The sequence below is a fragment of the Rhea pennata genome, chromosome 2 (genome assembly GCF_028389875.1).
Source record: "Rhea pennata isolate bPtePen1 chromosome 2, bPtePen1.pri, whole genome shotgun sequence".
In the NCBI taxonomy this organism is placed as follows: Eukaryota; Metazoa; Chordata; class Aves; order Rheiformes; family Rheidae; genus Rhea; species Rhea pennata.
In genome coordinates this window covers 66,815,828-66,836,466 of record NC_084664.1, presented here as the reverse complement: position 1 = coordinate 66,836,466, position 20,639 = coordinate 66,815,828, and the positions used below count along the sequence as shown (strand labels likewise).

The 20,639-nt window shown below is 39.3% G+C and overlaps 1 protein-coding gene across 2 annotated transcripts in view; it reads left to right on the top strand.

The window, feature by feature from the left end:
- Positions 1 to 1,941: 1,941 nt before the first annotated feature.
- Positions 1,942 to 20,639, top strand: part of GALNT1 (polypeptide N-acetylgalactosaminyltransferase 1) — an 88,840-nt gene continuing 70,142 nt past the window's right edge. Inside the window, exon 1 of one of the 2 annotated variants that reach the window (XM_062569642.1) lies at positions 1,942 to 2,024. The gene's annotated coding sequence lies outside the window, so the exon portion shown is untranslated. The remainder of the gene's footprint in view (positions 2,025 to 20,639) is intronic. The other variant, XM_062569643.1, reaches the window with a different exon arrangement.

Here is a 20,639-nt window from a genome sequence, read left to right as displayed (position 1 = left end):
AGAAAAAATAAAAAATAGCCTAAGGGTAGTGGCTGTGGTAACCATATGGTGGGTAAAGGACTAGAACCAGTGTTTGAATAGCACGATCGTGAAAGAGAGAAATAAATGGAAGCATCAGTAAAATTCCTCACAAAATTGTAGCATCAGTATGGATGTCTTCAGGACTTGTTTAACTTCGGCTGCACACCTTTTTTTCTGCTGCCTTGTTTAAATTGATGTGGAATATAGGGCTTCTCCCAATTAATTTGTTAATGTTTGCAAGGGGCGCAGCATGTTTTTGTGTTGATGCATGTAAACAATGCATCTTTAAGGTTATGCATTATTTCAAAGACTAAGATTTACTTGTCAGGAAAACAGCATTTTCTCCACTGAACCTTTATTTCTTGGTTAGACTTTTTAAAGAGGGCATATAAACTTTGATCTGTCGATTTCGGAAAGCAAAAAATGAAAGCAGGGAAAGGTGAAACATTTCCCAGTACTCCAATGTCCCATATATATTTGTTTTCAAAGTGGTTGCCTAGCTGAATTAAATACTCGCAAACATTATTTTAGGGCGTACATTGTAACATTTTGATGCTGCAGAGGGTTTCATATCCTTGACCTGCTGTATCCTTTGGAGGCTACTGCCAACAAGAGGTGCAGTGCCTGTTACAGTGTAAGGACCCTTTGCAGCGCATTCTTCCAGCTGGGGGTACTCAGATTGCCACTGGTGTGCCACACGAGTGGCGCCCAAACTGTGCGGAAACCCTAAGCGGCCTTGGAGAGCACCTGAACGGCTGCTGCAGGCAGCACACCTCAGAAAGCCTGGGAGGGCTATTCAGACAAGCAGCTCTTGTGTGTTCATGTGGACCAGCCGAACTCTGAACACACGTTTAATTGTGGGTGTAGCAGATGCCAACGTAGCAGTGATGACACAGGAAGTGTACAAACTCTTATACAAAGCTGCAATCCCTGCTGGCAGCAATGCATTAGTAGCCTGAAGTGTTTTAGATACGTATGATAAAGTACAGGTGTTGCATAAAATACAGGATAAGGAGAGGGTGGCGCAGGCCCACACCGCTCGGGATGCCTTGACGCACACAGCTCCCACCCTTCTGCGCGTAGGTTAGCAGCAGCAGACACAACACGTCCTCGCAGGCGGCCCGGCGCTGCGCTGCGCGGCCCCCGGCACCAAGGACACCGGTAACCGTCGCTTCGCCGCCGCGGGGAAGAGGCTGCGCCGGCTACGCCCGCACTTCCCGCTCGCCGACGCGGGCGCCACAGCCCGCGCCCCGACGCTCCCTCCCCGGCCCCGGGCAGGCTCCCGGCGCTGCCCCCGGCCGCTGCTCGCAGGCCCCGCCGCCGCCGCCGCCGCCGCCGCCGCCGCCCCCCACCCCGCTCCGCTCCGCTCCGCTCCGCTCCGCAGAGCCGTTGCGCAGCGCGCGCCGCCCCCAGCCGCCCGCGCGCCGCTCACATCCGGGTGAGCGGGGCGGGGCCCGGCGCGCGGGCTCCACCTACGGGGCGCGGGCGGGCGGCGGGACGTGTCCGCGCGCCGCGGCCGTAACCGCCCCGCGCCGCCCCTGCCCCCGCCCCCGTCCCCCGCCCGCCCCCGCGCCGGGGATGGAGCCGCGGCGCTGAGGAGGGCGCGGGAGGAGGCGAGAGGCGGCTGGAGGCGCCGCCGCCGGGGGGATGCGGAGCGGGCGCCGCCGGGGCACTGCGGCTGCTGGCTTCGAGGCGCGGAGCGAGGCGGTGGCGACCGCCGCTCCGCGGGGCTCTGCGTAGCCGCATCGCGCCCGGCGGGCGCAGGAAGAGGGGGCCGAGGCGGCGGCGGCGGCGGCGCAGTTCTCCTTTCCTGGCTGCGGAGCGGCGAGAGGAGGCGCCGGGTGCCCGCGGCCGGCAGCCCGGCTGCGCCGCGGCGAGGCGGCGGGCGGGAGCGGCTGGTCGCCGCCGCCGCCCCCCGCGGGACTGAGGCCGCGGGGCTCCGCTCGCGGGCAGCCGGCGGCAGGAGCGGGCGGCGGGGCGCCCGCGCCGGGCACGGCGGCCAGGTGAGTGCGGGCGGGGGCTCCGCGCCGCGGCCCGTCCCGCTTCCCTCGCCCCGCGGCGCGGCGCGGCTCGGCGCGGCTCCCCCCGCCCCGCCGGGCTGCAGGAAGGGGAAGAGCAGCGCTGCCGCCGCGCCGCGCCGGGCAGCGGCCGGGCGGGGGGCGGCGGCGGCGGGCGGGGGCGCCCCTGGGCGGCGCGGGAGGCGCCGCGTGTCGGCGGCGGCGGCAGCGGGGCGGCCTCCCCCGGCCTGGCCCGGCGCCGCTGTCACCGCCGGGTCGGTCGCTTAGTGGTCGTTATGTAACGCGGGGCGAAACATTTCGGACTTTTATCTGGCGGAATCCGAACCAGGCGTATTTTATTTCCTTCTAATTCATTCATAAAGCTGAGGGGAAACTAAGGCTGTCGCTCCGAGTGGCAGCTGCCTGAGGCGAGTTAGTCCTCCTGTGGCTTTGCCCGTGCTAGCAGAGGGCTGGTGCCGCCTTCCACCCCGAGAAAGCAGAAGTCGTTGTCACGTTGTGTCCGCTGCCATCCCCCTCCCAGGATTATTATTAAATATGGCCACGTTTGTAGGTCCTGGCCGTCCCCAGAACCTGTCACTGCATACGCTTTCGGGGACGCGGATACTGAGCTGGAAACGGATTTTTTTTTTTTTTTTTTTTTTTTTGGGGGGGGGGTGCAGCAGCTGCTGACAAAACTAACTTTCACAGCTATCGAACCGGCGTCTTTTGTTTATATAAACTACGTGGGCAGTATGTGAACGGTAAATGACCATTAGCCAACAGCTGTGCAAAGCCCAAACTATGTAACTAACTGTATTTTTATACGTTGCTGCTCTTAACTTAGTTCTTTTGCAAAGGTAGTGAAGATCATGCTACTCTGAACACTTGGAACACCACAAAACTCGTTTTTCTGGTAAATACAAAGGGTTGTTTATAGTGGAGAAAGCGTTTCACTTTCCAGTGCCAGCTTCATCGTTTTCTGTGACTCGGAATTTTGGCCATGTCCTTCTGTGATGTTGGCCTTTTATAAGTGGTATTGCTAGAGCTCTGAATTTGAATTTGTTGCTTTTTTCAGGTTTATTGTAAAACAAGAATGCAAATCAGGGAGGAATATTTCTCAAATGCCTGTCAATAGGGAGATTGTGGCAGCATGGTTGTCATCAGGAAATGATACGTGGTGGTAGCTGGCAAGGGCGCCGCATTTGAGCCACCCTTCGGGTGAAGGTGATAATGATAACACTTCATCTGTTACTGGATGCTGTCTGGCTTTTCAGAATTGTACACTGTGTGAATAAAGATACTATATTCCTTAATTTGGAACAGTGCAATTCAAAGATACATATGAAAATCATGGAAATGTTTCAAAAATGTTACCATGTAACAGTCGTTATATAGCCAGTGGTGAGGTGGTGGAGTTCCCCTTTTATATTTAAAGAAAAAAATAAAATTACCACCCTCTCCCTGCCCCACACACCCACAACGCCCCTACCCTCCACCCCCCTATCCCCTTGGTTACTGTTATCATCTCAAACTGAATTTCTTAAAACATGTCCAGGAATCAGCTACACAGAGAAAGAATGGAGGTACTTCAGTATAAATTTCAAAGTCAAATTACTGTTTTTCAGCAAAACAGAATCCTGTCTTGTTTCTGGAAGAACTTTCTTCTCTTTGGTTGTGTCCTTTCTTTGTTGCATGCACATTGTAAAGCTGCATATTAGCTGTTACTAGATACTTTTCTTTCTTCAAACAGCATTCTATTTCTGTGATATACTTTGAGATAAGAACAAAAAGTAGTTTTCCAAGGACACTTGTCTAAAAATAGGGTACTTCCAAATACTTAAACCAATTGAATATAATTTAAAATAGATCTAGTTCATGAGACAAGGGATTTGTGACAGATTTTGCATTTTATATTTTTAGTGACTTTTACTGCATGTGGTAAGTGTCAGACTATCCACCTGGCAGGTTGAGATTTGATTTACTGGACCAATGCAGCATGGTCCTCAATTTTGCCATCTTCCCCAGTCTGTCTCTTTAAAGATCTTCTGTGTTGAAGTGCAGAAACCATCTCTAGATGTAGGTTTGACTGTATTGGGAGCCTTGAGTGTTTACAATGAAAAGACCTGGCCTGAAATTTAAAAATAAAGTTTATTTTTTGGTGTAAGATATATTTAAACTCGGTTTACAATTTGAGTGGTGCATTTTAGGATGGTACTTGTTCAAAGCAATTCATTTGAGTGTGAAAAATAATTCTGGAATTTTTTAAAATTTTTGTTAAATTAGCCAAAACCCGGAAGTCCGGAGTGCTATCGATTAGGTCAAATTATTTTGTACTTCTAGTGCTTCTTTTTAGGATCTTGATTTTGAGAGTTTGCTTGGAAAGTGTCCTCTGCTTCTTACCCCCCACTCCCAGCAGTTCCATTTTAATTCAGTTTAGGTTTTGGCCAGCGCAATGCCTTGAACATTGGAATTGTCACAGTGGAGCTTATTCAGAGTTTATCTGGATGAATATCTTGTTGCAGATAGTTTTAGGAAGTGTTACAGGAGGCAGATGTTGAATACTTCTGTCCTAATACAGATCTTATATTTGATAGAAGTAGACTTGAATGCTTAACTGTGGTGCTCCTTATTCTGTTCCAGGTTTTTGTTGACAGCAACTCATACATGTCAACTTTCAATATTTGGCTACTGAAATATTCTTATTTTTAAAAATGCACTGTAGAAATAATTTTGAAAATTTACTTGTACGTTGTATTCCAGAAGAGCTGCAGTTCTTTTATATTAGATCTAGTGAATTTAGGATGTTGCTAACCATATTAGTAAGTCTGTTTTTAAGTAGTACTACTTTTATATTTACCAGCTTTGAGTTTCATATGCCGCTGTATTACCTGTATGTCATGGTTGACTAGCTGCCAGTTGGTTTAATTTCTAGTCTTCTGTACTTGACTAACCTATATAGCTGTTACTCTTTCTTCTTCTTCAGATTGTTAATGACTGCCTTCAAGTGTCACTTGCTTTATAGATCCTGCTTTTAACCTTTTGTTATGTTGAAGTTTGGCTATGTGTTAATAGTCTAAGTTTCCTGTTTCTTAGCTCGGAATGAGACAAATTCTTTAAAATAAAATATAATTGAAATCTGCAAAATATTTCTGCAATATTATAATCATGGACTTTACTCAAGTTTAGTACCAAATCTGCCCTTGACAGTAGTATTCTAAATTTAATTTCCCCAGATAAAACATTTTGGCTATATCCTTGTTATAAAAGCATTTTGACACCATCTTCCACTAATTCTAGCAAAGCCTTTTTTCCCTTTTAGAATCTTTATAGCAAGCTTAGTCCATTATGTGAAAAAAGCCCATCATAAAAATCAATGGAATAGATATACTTTTAGCTAATGTATTAAAAAGCTTGCTAACTGCTCTATTACTCACTTTTTGATTGCTTAAATATTGCTTTGCTCTATGAAATACAGAGGTTCTTAAGAGGCATTCACTTTCAGTTAAACTCGAAGCTTGTGACTTTGAACACTGCATAAATATCTTGCATATGCACTATTATAATACCTACCAACTCCTTGAAGCATTCTTAACATCGGGTTCATATAAAGGTCTGATTATAATCCACTAAGGAGAATTAAATTCTAAAACCAGGGACTACACAGGTTACTGAATGACAGTTTATTGTTTCTTAAGGGAAATATGTCTTTGATTTCTTATATCTTTGTTTGAAGAATTAATGGAACTGAGCAGTAAATATAAAAAGATGTCTTTGGCTGACAACCTTGGCTGTCACTGAAAGGAGACGTGTATGGAAACATGGTCAGTTAAAAAGAAAGATTCCCTTGACAAGGTGATCTCTGATTATTTTGCTTGGTATAGCTTCCCACCTGTGCTTTTGTTACCCAGAGGTTAATTTTCAAGCATTAACCCTCCTCCCCCTTCTTCTGCCTTTAAGTGCTAGATAATGGTGGTGTGGGACTTGATTGTGAAAGGCCTTCAAAACTTCTTCTTCTTTTTCTTTCTTTTTTTCTTATTTATTTATTTATTTTGCCTTTCTTTTGTAGTGGAGTAGTCTGGTTTTATTATTGATATGGAAGGAAAAACTTACCGTGGGTAGTTACAGCTTTTTGAGGGTGCTTTGTTTGCTGGAATCAGTATTTAATGTCCACTGCGACTCTTTCTGATAGTTTCAGCTTGTATTTTTTGCTTTATTAGATATTCTGCAGCATTCAAAATTACGTACGAGTAGGGAAATGAGGGTTATGTGTTGTATAGATCACTGCTCTGCATAATAGGATGCCCCTTAAGCTTTTTACATTTATTATGTTTGCAGAAGAATTGTGTTACTGTCATTAACGCTATTAATGAAGACTGATGTGTAGCGACATGATTCAAAACTAATGTCCAGTGACTAGTGAAGTGATAGTGTACTATCAGTGAAGAGCAATATGAAGCAACAATTTGTTGCTATGGAAGTTCAGACTGACTGTAGGACCAGCTGAAGTACAGCTACTCTGAATTTTTTCCAAATGCAGGAGGGAAGAGGTTTTGTGCTTTTTTTTTTTTTCCTGTGCTGTGCTAGTACCAACTTTTGGAACCTTTACTCCGTTAGAAAAATTTATCAAAAAGATCGGTTCAGTGTTCTGCTGTTTGGTTGAAAATGTATTAGCTTCCTTTGGAGGTGGAATGTGTGAACTGCTCTTTTATTCCATAGCACTAGTCTTCCTTTTTAAAACTTGGTCTTAAAAATTGTAAGATGCTGTAATTAATGCTGGTACATGTTTTAGAAAGTCTACTTTATTTTTGTTGGTGTTGGTTAAGCTGCACAAATGGTAGAACCTCTGGGATTTTTTTTGCGGGATTTCTTACTGTAAACGAATGCTTAACATTTTTGTTGCGAGTAGTGTATTTTTGTAGCAGGATGTGGTACTACTTTTGTATTAAATTCCAATAGTTCTTTATGTGAAAGAATTCTGATTTGTGACTGAAGTCATATAACAAAATTTGTCATCGTAGTTATGCAGAATAATTGACACAATATTCATCATCCAAATTGCCTGTGAAAACTTGTTGGAGCAAGCAGCAGGATATGTTATTATCTTCAACTTTTTTTTTAAACAGTACATCAGGATAGAGTCCAGAGCTTCAGCTGTTGTTTCTTATCAGCTTCAGAAATTATTTATGATAATATCACCATGCATAAATACCTTATTTTAAATAGTTCTACAGGAGATGGAAATACTGTCCTCATTTTACATGTGCAGCCTGGCTGAGATGACCAGAGCCTGCAGAACTTTGGAACCTAATCAGGTTACTTTCCTGTAATTATTAGTTGCTGTTATCATATCTTTCTCCATGCCATTTACACCTGTACTCTATATGCTAGCAATGCTTTAGTGCAAACTGTGAATGATAATCAGAATTACACTGAAAATCAGAAAGGAAGTGATAACACCAGGATTCTTTTGGGAAGAGGGAGCAGAAAACACTTCAGGTCTTTGGAGGGTCTATGAGGAATAAGAAAGGGTGAGGAATATTGGTAATGAGTTGGAATCAGTTGTCAGCAGGGAAAAAGAGGTTTGGAGGCACTCCTTAAGTACTCAAAAGAAGGAGCTGACTTGAGTAAGAATAAATTAATTTAATGACCGTGGACCTCTATAAAACAAATGAGGTATCTGTTACTGGTCTTAATCAGATGTCCCCACAACAGTATTCTAAAATGAGTTCAACAGTGGCAGCCAGAACTAGGACAAGAATTAGGATCAAGCATAGTGCCTTTTCACACTCCTGCCAAAAGTGAGTGATAAGCCGTTGAAATTTCATGTGGTCACTTAACTTTTCTAGGTAAGACTAGTGTGTGTTTGTCTCTCTTAAATAGACTTCTGAATCTTAAGATGGTGCAAGTACAGATTATCTGTAGATGAAAAGTGATTTGTGAGTTGTGCTTTCACTCTTTCTGTGGCATTCATCAATTTGATTACTATTATGATTAATATAGCATCAAGAACAACCTGGGATAATTTGTGTATATTCTGCTTCTAACACTTCTACATTAAATACATTGAGGAGAGAACATTGTGACATGTTATTTTTTTTTTAATATCTTTAAGGACTCTTTCAACTTGAAATGATGATTTGTTTACTTTTCAGTTCAGTTTGTGCTCAGACTAATTGGGGTTGACACACTTTCAAACATAGAAGCTGAATCCTAATATTAAATGGAAAACTCAGCTTTGACTATTGTTTCTAGAGAGTATTTCTGTGAGAAAATAGTTTGATTTGTACTGATTAGACTACTTCAAACGTCCAGTTTGTGTCATAGTGACTGTCATATGGAAGTTAGGATGCATTTCAAGAACATTCATTTTATTTAGACCATTCTGTGATTTTTTTTTTTTAAACTCTGTCTGTAGTATTCTATGAGTAAGGATAGTCTGATACCTTTGAAAATGGCTAAATATAGCATACCAGAACAGTCTTGTTCCAAAGAGATATTTAGAATAACTGGTATACTTAAACTATGTTTAAAAACAAATAAACATGCAAGTAATGACTAACTTCATTTAACCCATTTCCAACATATTGCAAAGTTTTGCATGTTTTTCTTCAGGGCTCATAAATAAGAAATTTAGGAATGTAAGTATCTATATTTCTTAATAGTGTAGTAAACTTATATAATTTTCATTTTTCAAATTTTGAAGATAGTGCACATGTATACACATCATGCTACGAATGTTAAGCTTTGTAAAGTACAACAGAGGTAATGCAATTAAAATATGTTTCTTTGAAATAAATCCTTCAAGCAAAATGGACCCTGTCACTGAAAGCCCTTTTTTGCCTTCAAAGAACGGTTATAAAATTGAAGCCCTTTTCCAGGGTGACATTTAAAAAATATTTTGTTTTATGGAGAATTTCTTAAAATGAGAATCTCAGAAGTACTAAGTATTGCAATTCCGTATCTTTTTGGAGCAAGAATGCACATCACCACCTTCAGGAGTCTTGTTACAGGTTAAAAATATGATAAATCCTTTGTTGTATTCCAAACTTCTAAGGCCTTTAGGTTCTTATCACAGCTTGCACCTTGCTCCATTTTTAAGTACTTCCTATTTTACCACATCTTATATAGAAGGAGTTGCATGTAGATAGGATGAAAAAAATACAGCAAGTTAAACTTTCTGTTGCCTGAAACTTAGCTTTAATCTGTCTGAAGTACCTGGCCTCTTTAAAGAGTAGGCTGTTGGCTGATAGCATTCTGAACTGAAGTGTAAGCTATCCATGGGAAACAACTTCCATCTGCTCAGTGGTGATCTTTCTTTTGCAACTTCTGCTGTGGTTCGTGTGGACATTAAAGCGAATTGGGAGAATAATATGGCAGGAAACGTGTGTAGGAATTCTTTCTTCATTGTAAAAGCCGAAATTCCCTTGTACAGCAGAACAGAATGGAACAGCTGCTGAAATGTTACTTTTCAAAAATGTCTTTTGAGCTTCAAATCAGTTTTAACTTCTGGCATCACTGCTTTTATTTTTATGAAAGTTGGATTTAAATGTTTTTAAAGGGCACAGATCAGCATCAGTCTTAGGTACTGTTGCTGCTGTGCAGAGTTCCAGAACTAAATGGTCAATTATCTAGCCTTCAAATTGATTCTGACAGGTTGAAAGCATAAGAAGTATTGGTAGTATAGCTTTAGAAAAACTAGTGTTCACTATAGGTTTAACATGCTTTAAAGTCTGTATTTGATGTTCAGCTATGAATAGATTCATTCAGTTGCTGGGAACAGTGTTAACATTTCATCAAGTCTAAGGTCATTTGTATACTTTTAGTTGAGATACTATTTTGTTTTACAAAATGTTAGTCGGCAAAACTTGGTTACTTGACTATCCAGTAGTTCCAGCAGTTCTAATGGACTAGTGCAGAAAACATTAAATAATCCACAGAGTTGTATAAAGTACAGCTGTAAGAAAAATACCTCATTACAGTATGGCAGAAGCAGAGTTGCTCTGACAAAAGCATCTGAAAAGTTTTAACTTACACATTCAAAAGGCGTATGGTATGCTTGCTAAAAGTTAGTGGCCTTTTTTTCTTCTGGTAGTACAGATTCAAGTATTATTTCATAATACTATTTCCATTATTCTGCTATGCTATCATCTCTTCAAAAGTGATAAGAATGTTAAGAGAAAGAAAAATTATGGACAGTTCCAGAAAGGAATCAAGTGAATGATCAGAGTCAGTTAAAACACTAAAGCAAGATACACTTTGTGTGTGGAGGTCCAGCATAAAACTTATTTCTTTATCACAATGTGCTCAGCTGGGTATGTATCTGATTTTGCATAACAACTTTAAATCACATCTGCAAAAGTAAATTTCAGCATTTTAAGATGACCAATACCTAAAAGAAACCAAGTCATCTTGTGTACTGAATTTATTAAATGTTTTAAAAAGAAACCCCATAAAAACCAGAAAATCAAAACCCTCATTTCTGTAAGTAATTTACTTTTCCCTCAGGTTTCTTTCTTTTAGTCTCTTTTGGATTTCGTAGAGTTGTTGAATCACATCTTTTATTTTGCTTTTCCATATCCAGGAAAACTAATCACTTTTTTGCAACCAGTTAATGCTTGAAATCTTTTGTGTGCAAGAAATAGACTGTTCCAATCTCAGCTGTGATGTGATTTTACAGAAGTGCAATAATATTTAACTTTCTCGCTCTGGATTATCTCAAAACTTTCTCTTGCTGTTTTGGACTGTTGTGACCCTATCCCCTGGCCTTTTTTTTTTTTTTTTTTTTTTTTTAAACTTCCCCCTCTTGGAGTAAGAACTTTTTAGGGCTGAAACAACAGATTCTTTACATCTCGTGTGTATTATATGTATTTGAAAGATGCCTAAAATTTTTTTTTAACCACACTTCACTGTTTTGAAAAACTTCATAAAACTTCCCAGCTTCTGCCAGGAAAACTATGCCTTTTATTTTTTTTGTACATCCACAACTTGGGGAATAACACTGAGTTGTGGTCACTTGTATTATTCCAATAGGTTGGATCGCTGTGAGTTTTTTAAAGAAGGAAACCACAATGGGATGTTTTTAAAAGTGAATAGGCTTTCTTGTCGCTTCTGTGTAGAAGAGCCCGGACATTAATAGTTTGCAAGTCAGGGACTGATCTCCAAATCAAAATTTTGTCTTTGAGATTCCTTGCAGCTAAATTTTCAACTGTGATGCTGTAAAAATGTTTGAAAACAACTTTCTCATAATAAGCAAGCCATGTTTTGTTGTAGAAGCTAATAAAATGGTGATTTGCTCTAACTTCTGTCTGTAGGAATAATCTGTACAACCTGTTTCTTGTGTCTGGTCCACAGAAAAATTTCATCTTATTCTAAGAGCTTGTGTTTGCTATGGTATCCATCACTTTCTAAGCCGTGCTGGCTAATTGCTAGATTAAAACAACTCACATCAGTTATTGTTGCAGCGTACCAGCTTTATGGTTTTCTGTCATTTGTGATTTCTCCGTTTCTTCCTTTTGCATGAGTATGTAATGAGTGGTTGAATGTATCATTAATTTTTGTTTAGAAGGATATGGTAATTTTTCAGGAGTGGGAGAAGATAAATGTATTTGGAACAAGTCAAAAATTGCTAGCAACTTTGTGGGTTTTTTTGGAAATCTAGTTTGAAATATTTTGCAAACGTGGCTATCTGAAAGTGAGGCTCAACAGCTTTTCAGAATCATCACTGTAGTGTAACTAGAGTGTTTTCAGAAAAAGAGAAAAAATACCTCAAAGTCAAGTTACTGGAAACATTCGTTTTACTTTACTGGTATTTGTTTGGAGAATATGCAAAAACGGCACGATGTCTTATTTTCTTTTGTGCGTGAGTTCTTGATATAATTTTACTGACTAGTGATATTTCAGTGTATTTCAAATGGCTTAATGAGTTCTTCTGAGTTTTAACAAAGTATTAAGCCATTACATTGAAGGCAAGCTAAGATTGTCAAGAGAGGGAAATAATATTTATTTAACAGAAAAACGATGACTGCCATGGTTGAAATAAATTGAAATCTGTTTGTGGCCAGGCAGTTTGAAGCGGAAATGAACACAATGGCCTAAGTGGCAGCTGCTGCGTTTAAAGAATCCCAAATCTGACTGGAGTCAGGTTGACTGCGGAGAGGGGGACCGATTTGGCTCTTCGTGGCAGCAGCTGGAACAGTACTGTTCTGAGATCATGAAACTTGTCATGGGCTGAACAGTCACCATCAGACACAGGGAGAAAAAAATTGTCTAATCCTGTGCAAGTATTTATTTAAAAATCAGCTTTCTTTTTGAAAAGGGTATTGTTTCAGATGGGAGGAGGAAGCATTTATTTATGAACGGTTTGAATGCTTATGGAGGAACACTAGCAGAAAAGCTTGAAACTTATAAAATTGACTATATGTGGACTAAAGAAATTTTAAGAGGCCTCCAATTGTCTTTAAATTGTGTATGTATCTGAAAATCGTTCTATTGTAAGTGAAGGTTTGTGGAGAAAATGCTGTTTTCTCTACAAATTAACAAGGAAATCTGAACAGAGCAATAAGCATTTTCTTTTCTACGTGATTCTTCTAGCTATGAGAAGAACTAAAGAAAAAACATAACACATGAAAAATTTGAAGGCTATGTGAAAAAATTGCTTTGACTACATGTATTTAGATCAAATGTGTTTTCAAATAATGCAAGGGGCATTAGTGTAGCTATATCAGCACTGGCTATGGTCTGTTCTTTGCCTGCAGCTTCTCTGCTTAGGGACTGGTATCTTATGTCCAATATGGCAACATCATGCTCTGTGACTGTCCTTGTTGTAAAAGCTTATGGCAAAGGGTTAGGTGAATCCTTGCCTCAGTGAAACATCAAAGTTGCTTTGCCAGGAGTAGAGAGGTTGCCATTGGACTTTATATTTAGTTTAGTCTCCTAAGAAAATGGGGTTGGTGTGATTGCTGTGTCTATCTTCAGCCTTCCATCACCCTCTGTTCCACCTTCCTTCCCCTTCCCTGCTTCCTCCAAATAACTCGTAGGCTGTTTTTAGTCTCACTTGCTGGGAGGAGGGGGCAAAAATTCCAAAAATACTGAGTTGCCATAAGTTTAGAGAAAATGAGTACTGAGTCACAATAAATTTGAATTAATGCTGCTGACAGAGGCCATGGGGAAAGCTCAGAAGCTGCGTGTTCTCTTTTGGCCAGCCATTGACCAGTGAGTCATTTCTTCACTGACCATATGGCCCACCTGAACCTTGGAACGAGTCATAGTGTGTGATCCTCTTGCTGAGTTGGTAATTAAGAGACACAGGAAAGAGACGATAGTCTCACATGGGGAATGAAGGTTTTGAGCGTTGAGGGGGAAAAACGGGAGAGCTCTAAGAGATAGTGGCAAGGTATTGAGGTTATTGCTGGTGACAGAAATGTATGGGATATCAGGCTTCCTGTGATTCTGCTTTTCATGAGGCAAAATAACTTGTTTTGTTGTAGCAAGGACTGCTTGAAGATACACTGTAATTTATTTCTAAGCATCAACTTTCCCAAAGATATTTTTCAATGTGCTGCTTGCTCCTACTGCATGCAGCTGGTCCTTTTAAATTATAAAATAGCAGCCAGCTGCTGCTACAGGGTAGTTTTTTAGGCGAACACACTGCTGCAAGTTAAACCACTTTGCTTGCATTTGTAAGTAGCTAGTTATGTTTCTTTTCCCCAACAAAAAGCTTCCATAGCTTGCTTATAAACTTCTAAGTACGGGTTTACTGAATATTCTTTGTAAGATGGGAATAGTTTGCTATCTGCTCATAGAAGAGATAATTAGCTCATAAAATGGCTATTTTTAGGTATAGTAACTCATGTTGTTCTTTTCTTGAAAAGCTAAAGAGAATAGCAGGAAAGTAGACTGCAAGCAAGATACAGATAAGATTAACTTATTGTTCATACATGTAAAGTACGTAAGCCAATGTAATTAGGGAGTGCAATAATCTAGCCCAGTTACTTTCCAAATGTTGTGAGGAAAAGAAATGAAAGAAGTTCCAATCCACTCTCTTCAAACTAACACTTTATCCATTGAAATTAAACTGGATACCTTACTCATTTAGAAAATTGAGGCATATTTTGTCAGAACTGTGACAGCTTTTTGGGCAGAACGTTTGCATGCAAAAATTAATAAAGCAGCTGTCTGATCAGAGTTTCTTCAAATTCTGCTGTTGGGTATTTAGTTAGGAACTACTTTCTTTGGTAGATATGCATTCTACACTGTAATACTCCAGAAAGCATTGGGAAGAGCTCATCTTCTTTCAGATAAGTGTAATTGTTTGTAATAGTATTCTCTTACTTTTCTGAATGAATGATATGACTTTAAATACTTGATTGTTATTAAGAGTACTTGCATTAACATCTCATTTCTTAAGTACCTATATTTCACTTTTTTTTTTAACCTGGATTTTGTGCCATTTCTCTACTGCAACATTTTAAGAACTTCCTTGTCATGAAAAAGGTAATCAGCAGAAGAGAGAGGTTGTTTCAAGTCATGAAATGAGTACGTCATAAGTTAAAGCACAAGTTGTCTTGTAGTGTCTTTTAACTATTTTTTCATTTGTTGCTAATGGCATGTTCATTTTGTCTCTTTGTTGATTTGCCTAACTGGAATTGCTTGTTCTCTCTTTTTTTTTTCAAGCATATTAAAGAAAAGTGTAAATTTTATATAATACATTTTGTTACATCCAAATTTCCATTTCTTGTGGTAATGTTCATGGGTCATTAACATTTTCTCAAAAGCCTTATAAATACATAGCTAGGTCACAGAATATTAAAATACTCTACTGCTGGCTACTCAGCTTGTAATTATTTCAGAATCAGAAATAAAGAGCTTCTATTTATAAATTATTCCTTATTAATTTTCTGTCAAAGTATTTTGAAGCCAAATATTCATCTGACATACTATGACAATTTAGCTTCAGTATTTTGATGGGTGGTCTCCTGTTGGTGGGAGCCTCACATGGAGATAATTGTAAGTCTTAAGTTTCCGGTTGCAGAGAAGGTCTTAAAAATGCTGTTTCAGCTGGCAGTGTTTCTCTAGCTACTAATGTTGAATTGGAATTGAGTTTCTTCAAAAAAATATAGCACATTTCCTAGTGTATACAAAAAGATTAGTTGATACTTGCCGTGTGAGCCAATGTTTAAAAATGGTTTGCTAAGGATATGACTTTGATAAACAGTTGATCTGAAATCTGAATGGCAGTTGTTGGCAGGCTGTATTTTGGTCTATCACGAGATGCACAAAAATGTTGAGAACTTTATATCTGCTTTTCTTGGTGTTAACTTAAACATTGTTTTGGATTAAGTGGTTAAAGACAATACAGTAGGCCCAAAGAGTTTCCCATCTTACTAAATGAATAATTTAATATTGATTGAACAAAAATATATTCATAATATTTTTATCATTTTGTATTTAACTAAATTTTTAAACAATACTTTTATTTCTTTTCTGAGCATGCTTGGTATTTTTGGTGCTTGGTGAAGTTGCTCTGTGGTATAACATCTGCCATCAAAGAAAATGTTCAGATTTTATTCTGTAAACTATAGTTTTCTCTATGTACCCTTCCCTTCTGCACAGAATACCAGTGATCTATACTAGTTTACACACTAGTTATTTTGTTTTCATTTCTAGAGGGTTGATCTAAAATGTAAATATCCTGGATGTTTTCACATTGCTAGCTAACTTTTGCTGTGACACCTTAAGGTGGGCTTCTGTTTGGCAGGTTTCTCTTTTGTCCCTTTCTAAATATTCAAGCAAGAATTATTCCTCATCCCTGAACCAGCCAGATGTTTTAGGGAAACAAGAGTTCATACAATTGATGTGTTTCCAGTTTCTGGAAAATATTAAATGGCTGAATTTATATTAGAATAGCTGATGAAGATTTGCAGTAGTCAAGGGCATCTCAGCACCTGATGTCTACCAGGTATAATAATAATCCTCCCTTGTGCTTTTATGATGTAATTCAGGATATTCCTGCTCCACAGTAACTGCTACAGCTTTTCAAATCAAGATTGAAAAACAAGCAGCTGGAGAAAATAAAAGAAATAATGAACAAGTAACAAGCCTATGAGATTTAATGAAAAAACAATGGCAAGTCGTGCTCTTCTCTTAATTCCTTAGACCTGGATTTACTTCCTTATAAACTCAATTTCAAGTTACTCTGAATGACAGCTCATTTTTTGATAAATTAGTTTTAACCCATATCCAAATGCACTGTTGTCACAAAGCAGGAGCTTTATAGGGATAGGAAGAAATGCTTGTGGACTAGGGGATGTTATAGTGTTTCCTTTGAGCTACAGTGTTATTTTTTAGTGTTTACAGTTATGACTTGATTTTAGGCATGATGCATATGTAACCTGGATACTTTTTTGCCTGGATAGTCCAATATCTGCTAGGCTTGTTCTGTGGGAAAAGAAAAGCAGTGTGAACAGCTGACTGACTCAGCAGTTAGTAAACTTAGTGGAACAGGGCATTTCTAAAGCATTTCCTACCTTATTTCAGAGTATTTATCTTAAGATTTGCAGCATGACTTGGGAAAATTTATGCTGGATTGCTGCACTGCTGAAGACTGCTTTAAAGAAGCAATGTGCTTTTTTTGTTTTTTACAAAAGCTAATTCTTTGATTTGTTACCACAATTTTCTTTCTCTTATTATGATAATATTAATAACTGTCAGTATTCTGTTTCAGCTGCCAGCTAGTGATTTTATGGAGGGGATAAGAAAGAAATTAGGATCAGTATTACTAACTGAATGCATTGTTTCTTTTAAATTTGATGACATAACATTTCCTGTGTTCCTTTGTTATAAACAAAACTTCCTGAAATAGGAACTAGTATCTCACCTGAAGCCAGAAAATCTTAGTCTGACTGCCTGTTCCTTAGAAAAATGGAAGATATATATATATACATATATATATATATATATATATATATTTTTTTTTTTTTTTTTTTTGGAAAGACGGGGAGAGGGAGGGAAGCAGTCTTCTGACTCTTGCAAATAAGAAATGATAGTCGTTTATCAATTCAGCCAAATTTCAGATACTGCTGCAAGCAATAGAGCTTTGCTTGGAGACTGATGAAGACATCTGAAACTAGAATTTCTGTGGGAAGGTTAGTATTTATATGTAGAAAGACATATGCTCGCTTAAGCAATTTGTTGTTTTAGGGTATATAGTCTCCTGCTGACACTGACAGTCTTACTGAAATACTTCAAATCTGACAGAAGGCAGCAGGCCATTCATTCACTCCCTTCTGCACATTTCCCTACAAAACTTTACTTTTAACTAAAGTATTAATGTTTCCCGAAGAACTGGGGACAGTAGGCTAGACTTTTTCTAGGGGCAGTACATATTACTTCTGTGCTCTATGCTACCTTTCTTTCAGAGTTTATTTTTATGTTCTATAAGCTTACTGTTCCCTGAATTAGACTCCTTTTAAATAAGCAGGGCATTATTCTGGACTCGCTTTTAGAGTTATGATGTTTGTTAACCTTTTCAAGAGCTGGCACTATTTTACCCACAAGCTTTTAAGAAGCCTTATGTATACCTTAGAACTTCGGTCCCCAATAAGTAAAGGAAAAGAGTGTAATTTTCTCATTTGCATCTATGATTAACAAGTGCTAATTACATTTTGCAAGAGAATATTTCCTACTTGTAAGGGTTCTTTATAGTTAGATTTACTTCTTAAATTAGTAAATGTATAAATAGCCTTTTTCTAGTTCTGTGTATGATCATAAAGCATTTAGTTTAGAATAAGTACTGTTTAGTATTTATATTTCTTTCACAGTAAAGGTACAGAGCTGAATAGACAGACTTTCCTGCTCTGGAATAAATGATTTCTCTGGGGTTAAACAGTCATAACGAAACATCTGAAGCAATAGTTTTTACATTGGGGATTTTCAACCACTTAGCGCTTTGTTTGTCTTCATTAGAAAATATTGTATCGTTGAGATCCTTTGTAAATATTGAAAAGCATTGTGGAAATTTGACATTTGCTTTTACAGTTCAGTAATCGATTTAATTTTAAACACTGACCATTGTGAGTGGTTAGTCTCAGGGTATTGCTTAGATACATTCTCCCCACCTATTTTCACTAGAGATGTAGACTGTTACTCTGTAGACCTATAGACTACTACAACAGTGCAACACCTTCAAACCTGCTGGCAGCCCCATGAGTGTTTTTCTTCTCTTCTGTAGTTTTTCATGAAATTTAGACTTTTGAAATACATCAGGTACTAATTTTGAGTTTCAGGGAAGAAAGAACTAAATCTTTGGCTAAAACAAATCTGTTGTTCTACTTTTCTACTTAGACAGAGTTGCTATAAATTTTATTATCTTATTTGCTTGTTGCTCATGTTACCTATCAACCGATTTCTTAGCCTGAAGAAGGCTGAGGTTATGATCTTTTAAGAAACATTAGAGCAGCATGTTGTAGCATGTTTGAGCGCTCATAATTTTGTATCCCTCTGATCATCTACGAGGTGATGGAAAATCTTTGTAGTTATCTCAATCTCCGTAGTTCTTTAAAAATCATCAAGGGAAATGGAGAATCTGTGTATGACAACTTAGGTCTGTTTTTTTTTTTTCTGAAGTGTGTTCTCCCATACCTTCCCCCTGTTTCCTACTGTTTTTTTGCATCAGGCTGGAAAATGAGGAGTTATGATTTATTCTGTTGCAAGTATTGCACTGGAGAATATAGGTGACAGCTTTTTTGGAGCTCTCTGCTCAGTGTTGAAGACATTGTTGGTCATCATGGGACCTGCCATATAACTGATGATTTGTGAGGTCAGATTGATTTTAGTATATTCACAGTTAAGTATGTATTTAATTACTCATTCATAATTAAGTAGTATGTGCATCTTTGCCAGATCCTTTTTTCTTTTATGTAGTAGGCTTGGGACCTTTATTCTTTTCGGTTCTTCCCTGCCTCATTAGAAGAGGTTAAACATGTTTTCAGATAAAGGATACATCTGTTTTTGCGGTATTGATTATGTTAGTTTACTGGTGTTAATGCCATGTATGTTTCTCTAGCAAAGAACAGTACTCTGGAAGCGGAAGTCAAGCTCTATTCATAAAAACTAAACCAAGAAATCCACTCTGTGTGAAAATGCACATGGCACGTGCACGTACCTGTTTAAATACCTGTGGCTGATACGTGAGTTGGCTTACTGGAAGGGGATGATGCTTCAGCCTTGTCACTGCTACTTTGTTTAAGGCTGTTAAAATACTCATGGGTTTTTGAGGGAGAAGACTTCTGAAGTTGTTACAGTAGGTGATATTTATCTGATGCCTCCTGAGCTTCATGGGACTCGTGGTGAAGTGTTCTCAGTGAGGTGCCAGGGAGCCCCGACTGGGGTCGGTGCTTTGTTTACGGGGAACATGTTGTCTGTGTCATCAGGGGCTTACATCTGTTGCTGATCTCACTTGAGCCCTCACGGGTGAGGGGGAAGAGTGACTTCTGGAACTGGGACCATTGTGGGATAGGTTGGGCAGTGGAGGTTTTGGTAGGGAGGTACAGTTCAGTCTTAATGTATTCAGTAGCCATTACAATGGAAATATTACTGAAAAACTAAATTACCCACTACTTAAACATGCACGCAAAACCTTGCAGTTGGCACTATTAAACGTTATTTTGTATTACTGACTTCTCTGTTTCTTTATAATGAATAATCTCTCAGCTGAGGGAGTGGAGAGGTGTCTGCTGCCTTTGTGTCATGGCTCACATCCTCCATATGAAGCTCTGCTTGTTGTTTTGTGGTTTTGGTGAAACAATGGGCATAGTGTTCCCTGGTGGCTGAAGAAGAGGTGCGGAGGGTGTCTGCCAGCTCCAAGCGGTCAACACACAGCTCTTTGTTGGCAAGCACGCCAGGATCACTGATGCTCTGTGATCCTGGCGTGCTTGCTCTGTGTGCCTACTTAAGACTGTTGCATGTTGATGCTATTCAAATAAATTGTTTCTGCTGATTACTAATTTTTTTTATCATGATGATTCAAAAAGACTTTCATCTTTTTTGTAGACCTATAGCGCTCCTCCTGAAATGCAAACTATTTCTGTTTTTTGTCTTTCTGGCAGCAGTTGTGAGGCTATGAAAATACCTTTGGATCTTTTTAGTTGTGTGATTCTATGTAGGTACTGTTAGAATTATGAAAAAATATTTCTAAAAGTCCAAAGAGATTTAATAGTCATGATGATGAATATAATATAGGCATTTTGCTGTTGAGAACAGTAGATTGTCCTGTATTTTTAATTGTCTTTTGCCTTGCTCTCCAGCATTGTATACTCTCAGCAAAGTGAAAATGAGCTTTTCTGTAGTTTTAATTGGAGGGGAAAAAAAAGTAACATCTTGTAGATGACTTCTAAAAAATAATCCTTACTTAAAGAAAAACTGTTTAGTTACCCTGGGTTCCTTTCATAAACTGCTAATCTTGGCTTGTGTTGCTTTGAGTCAGCATCCCAAAGGACAGAATGGCTAGAGGCCAGCAAGAGGAAGGCGTTGTTGCTTTGTTTGCATGGCTGCACTTGCCAGAACTGTTGCTAGATTAGTAAATGACCTACTAATGAGGGCCAAGAAAAGTAAGGACGTGTGCTT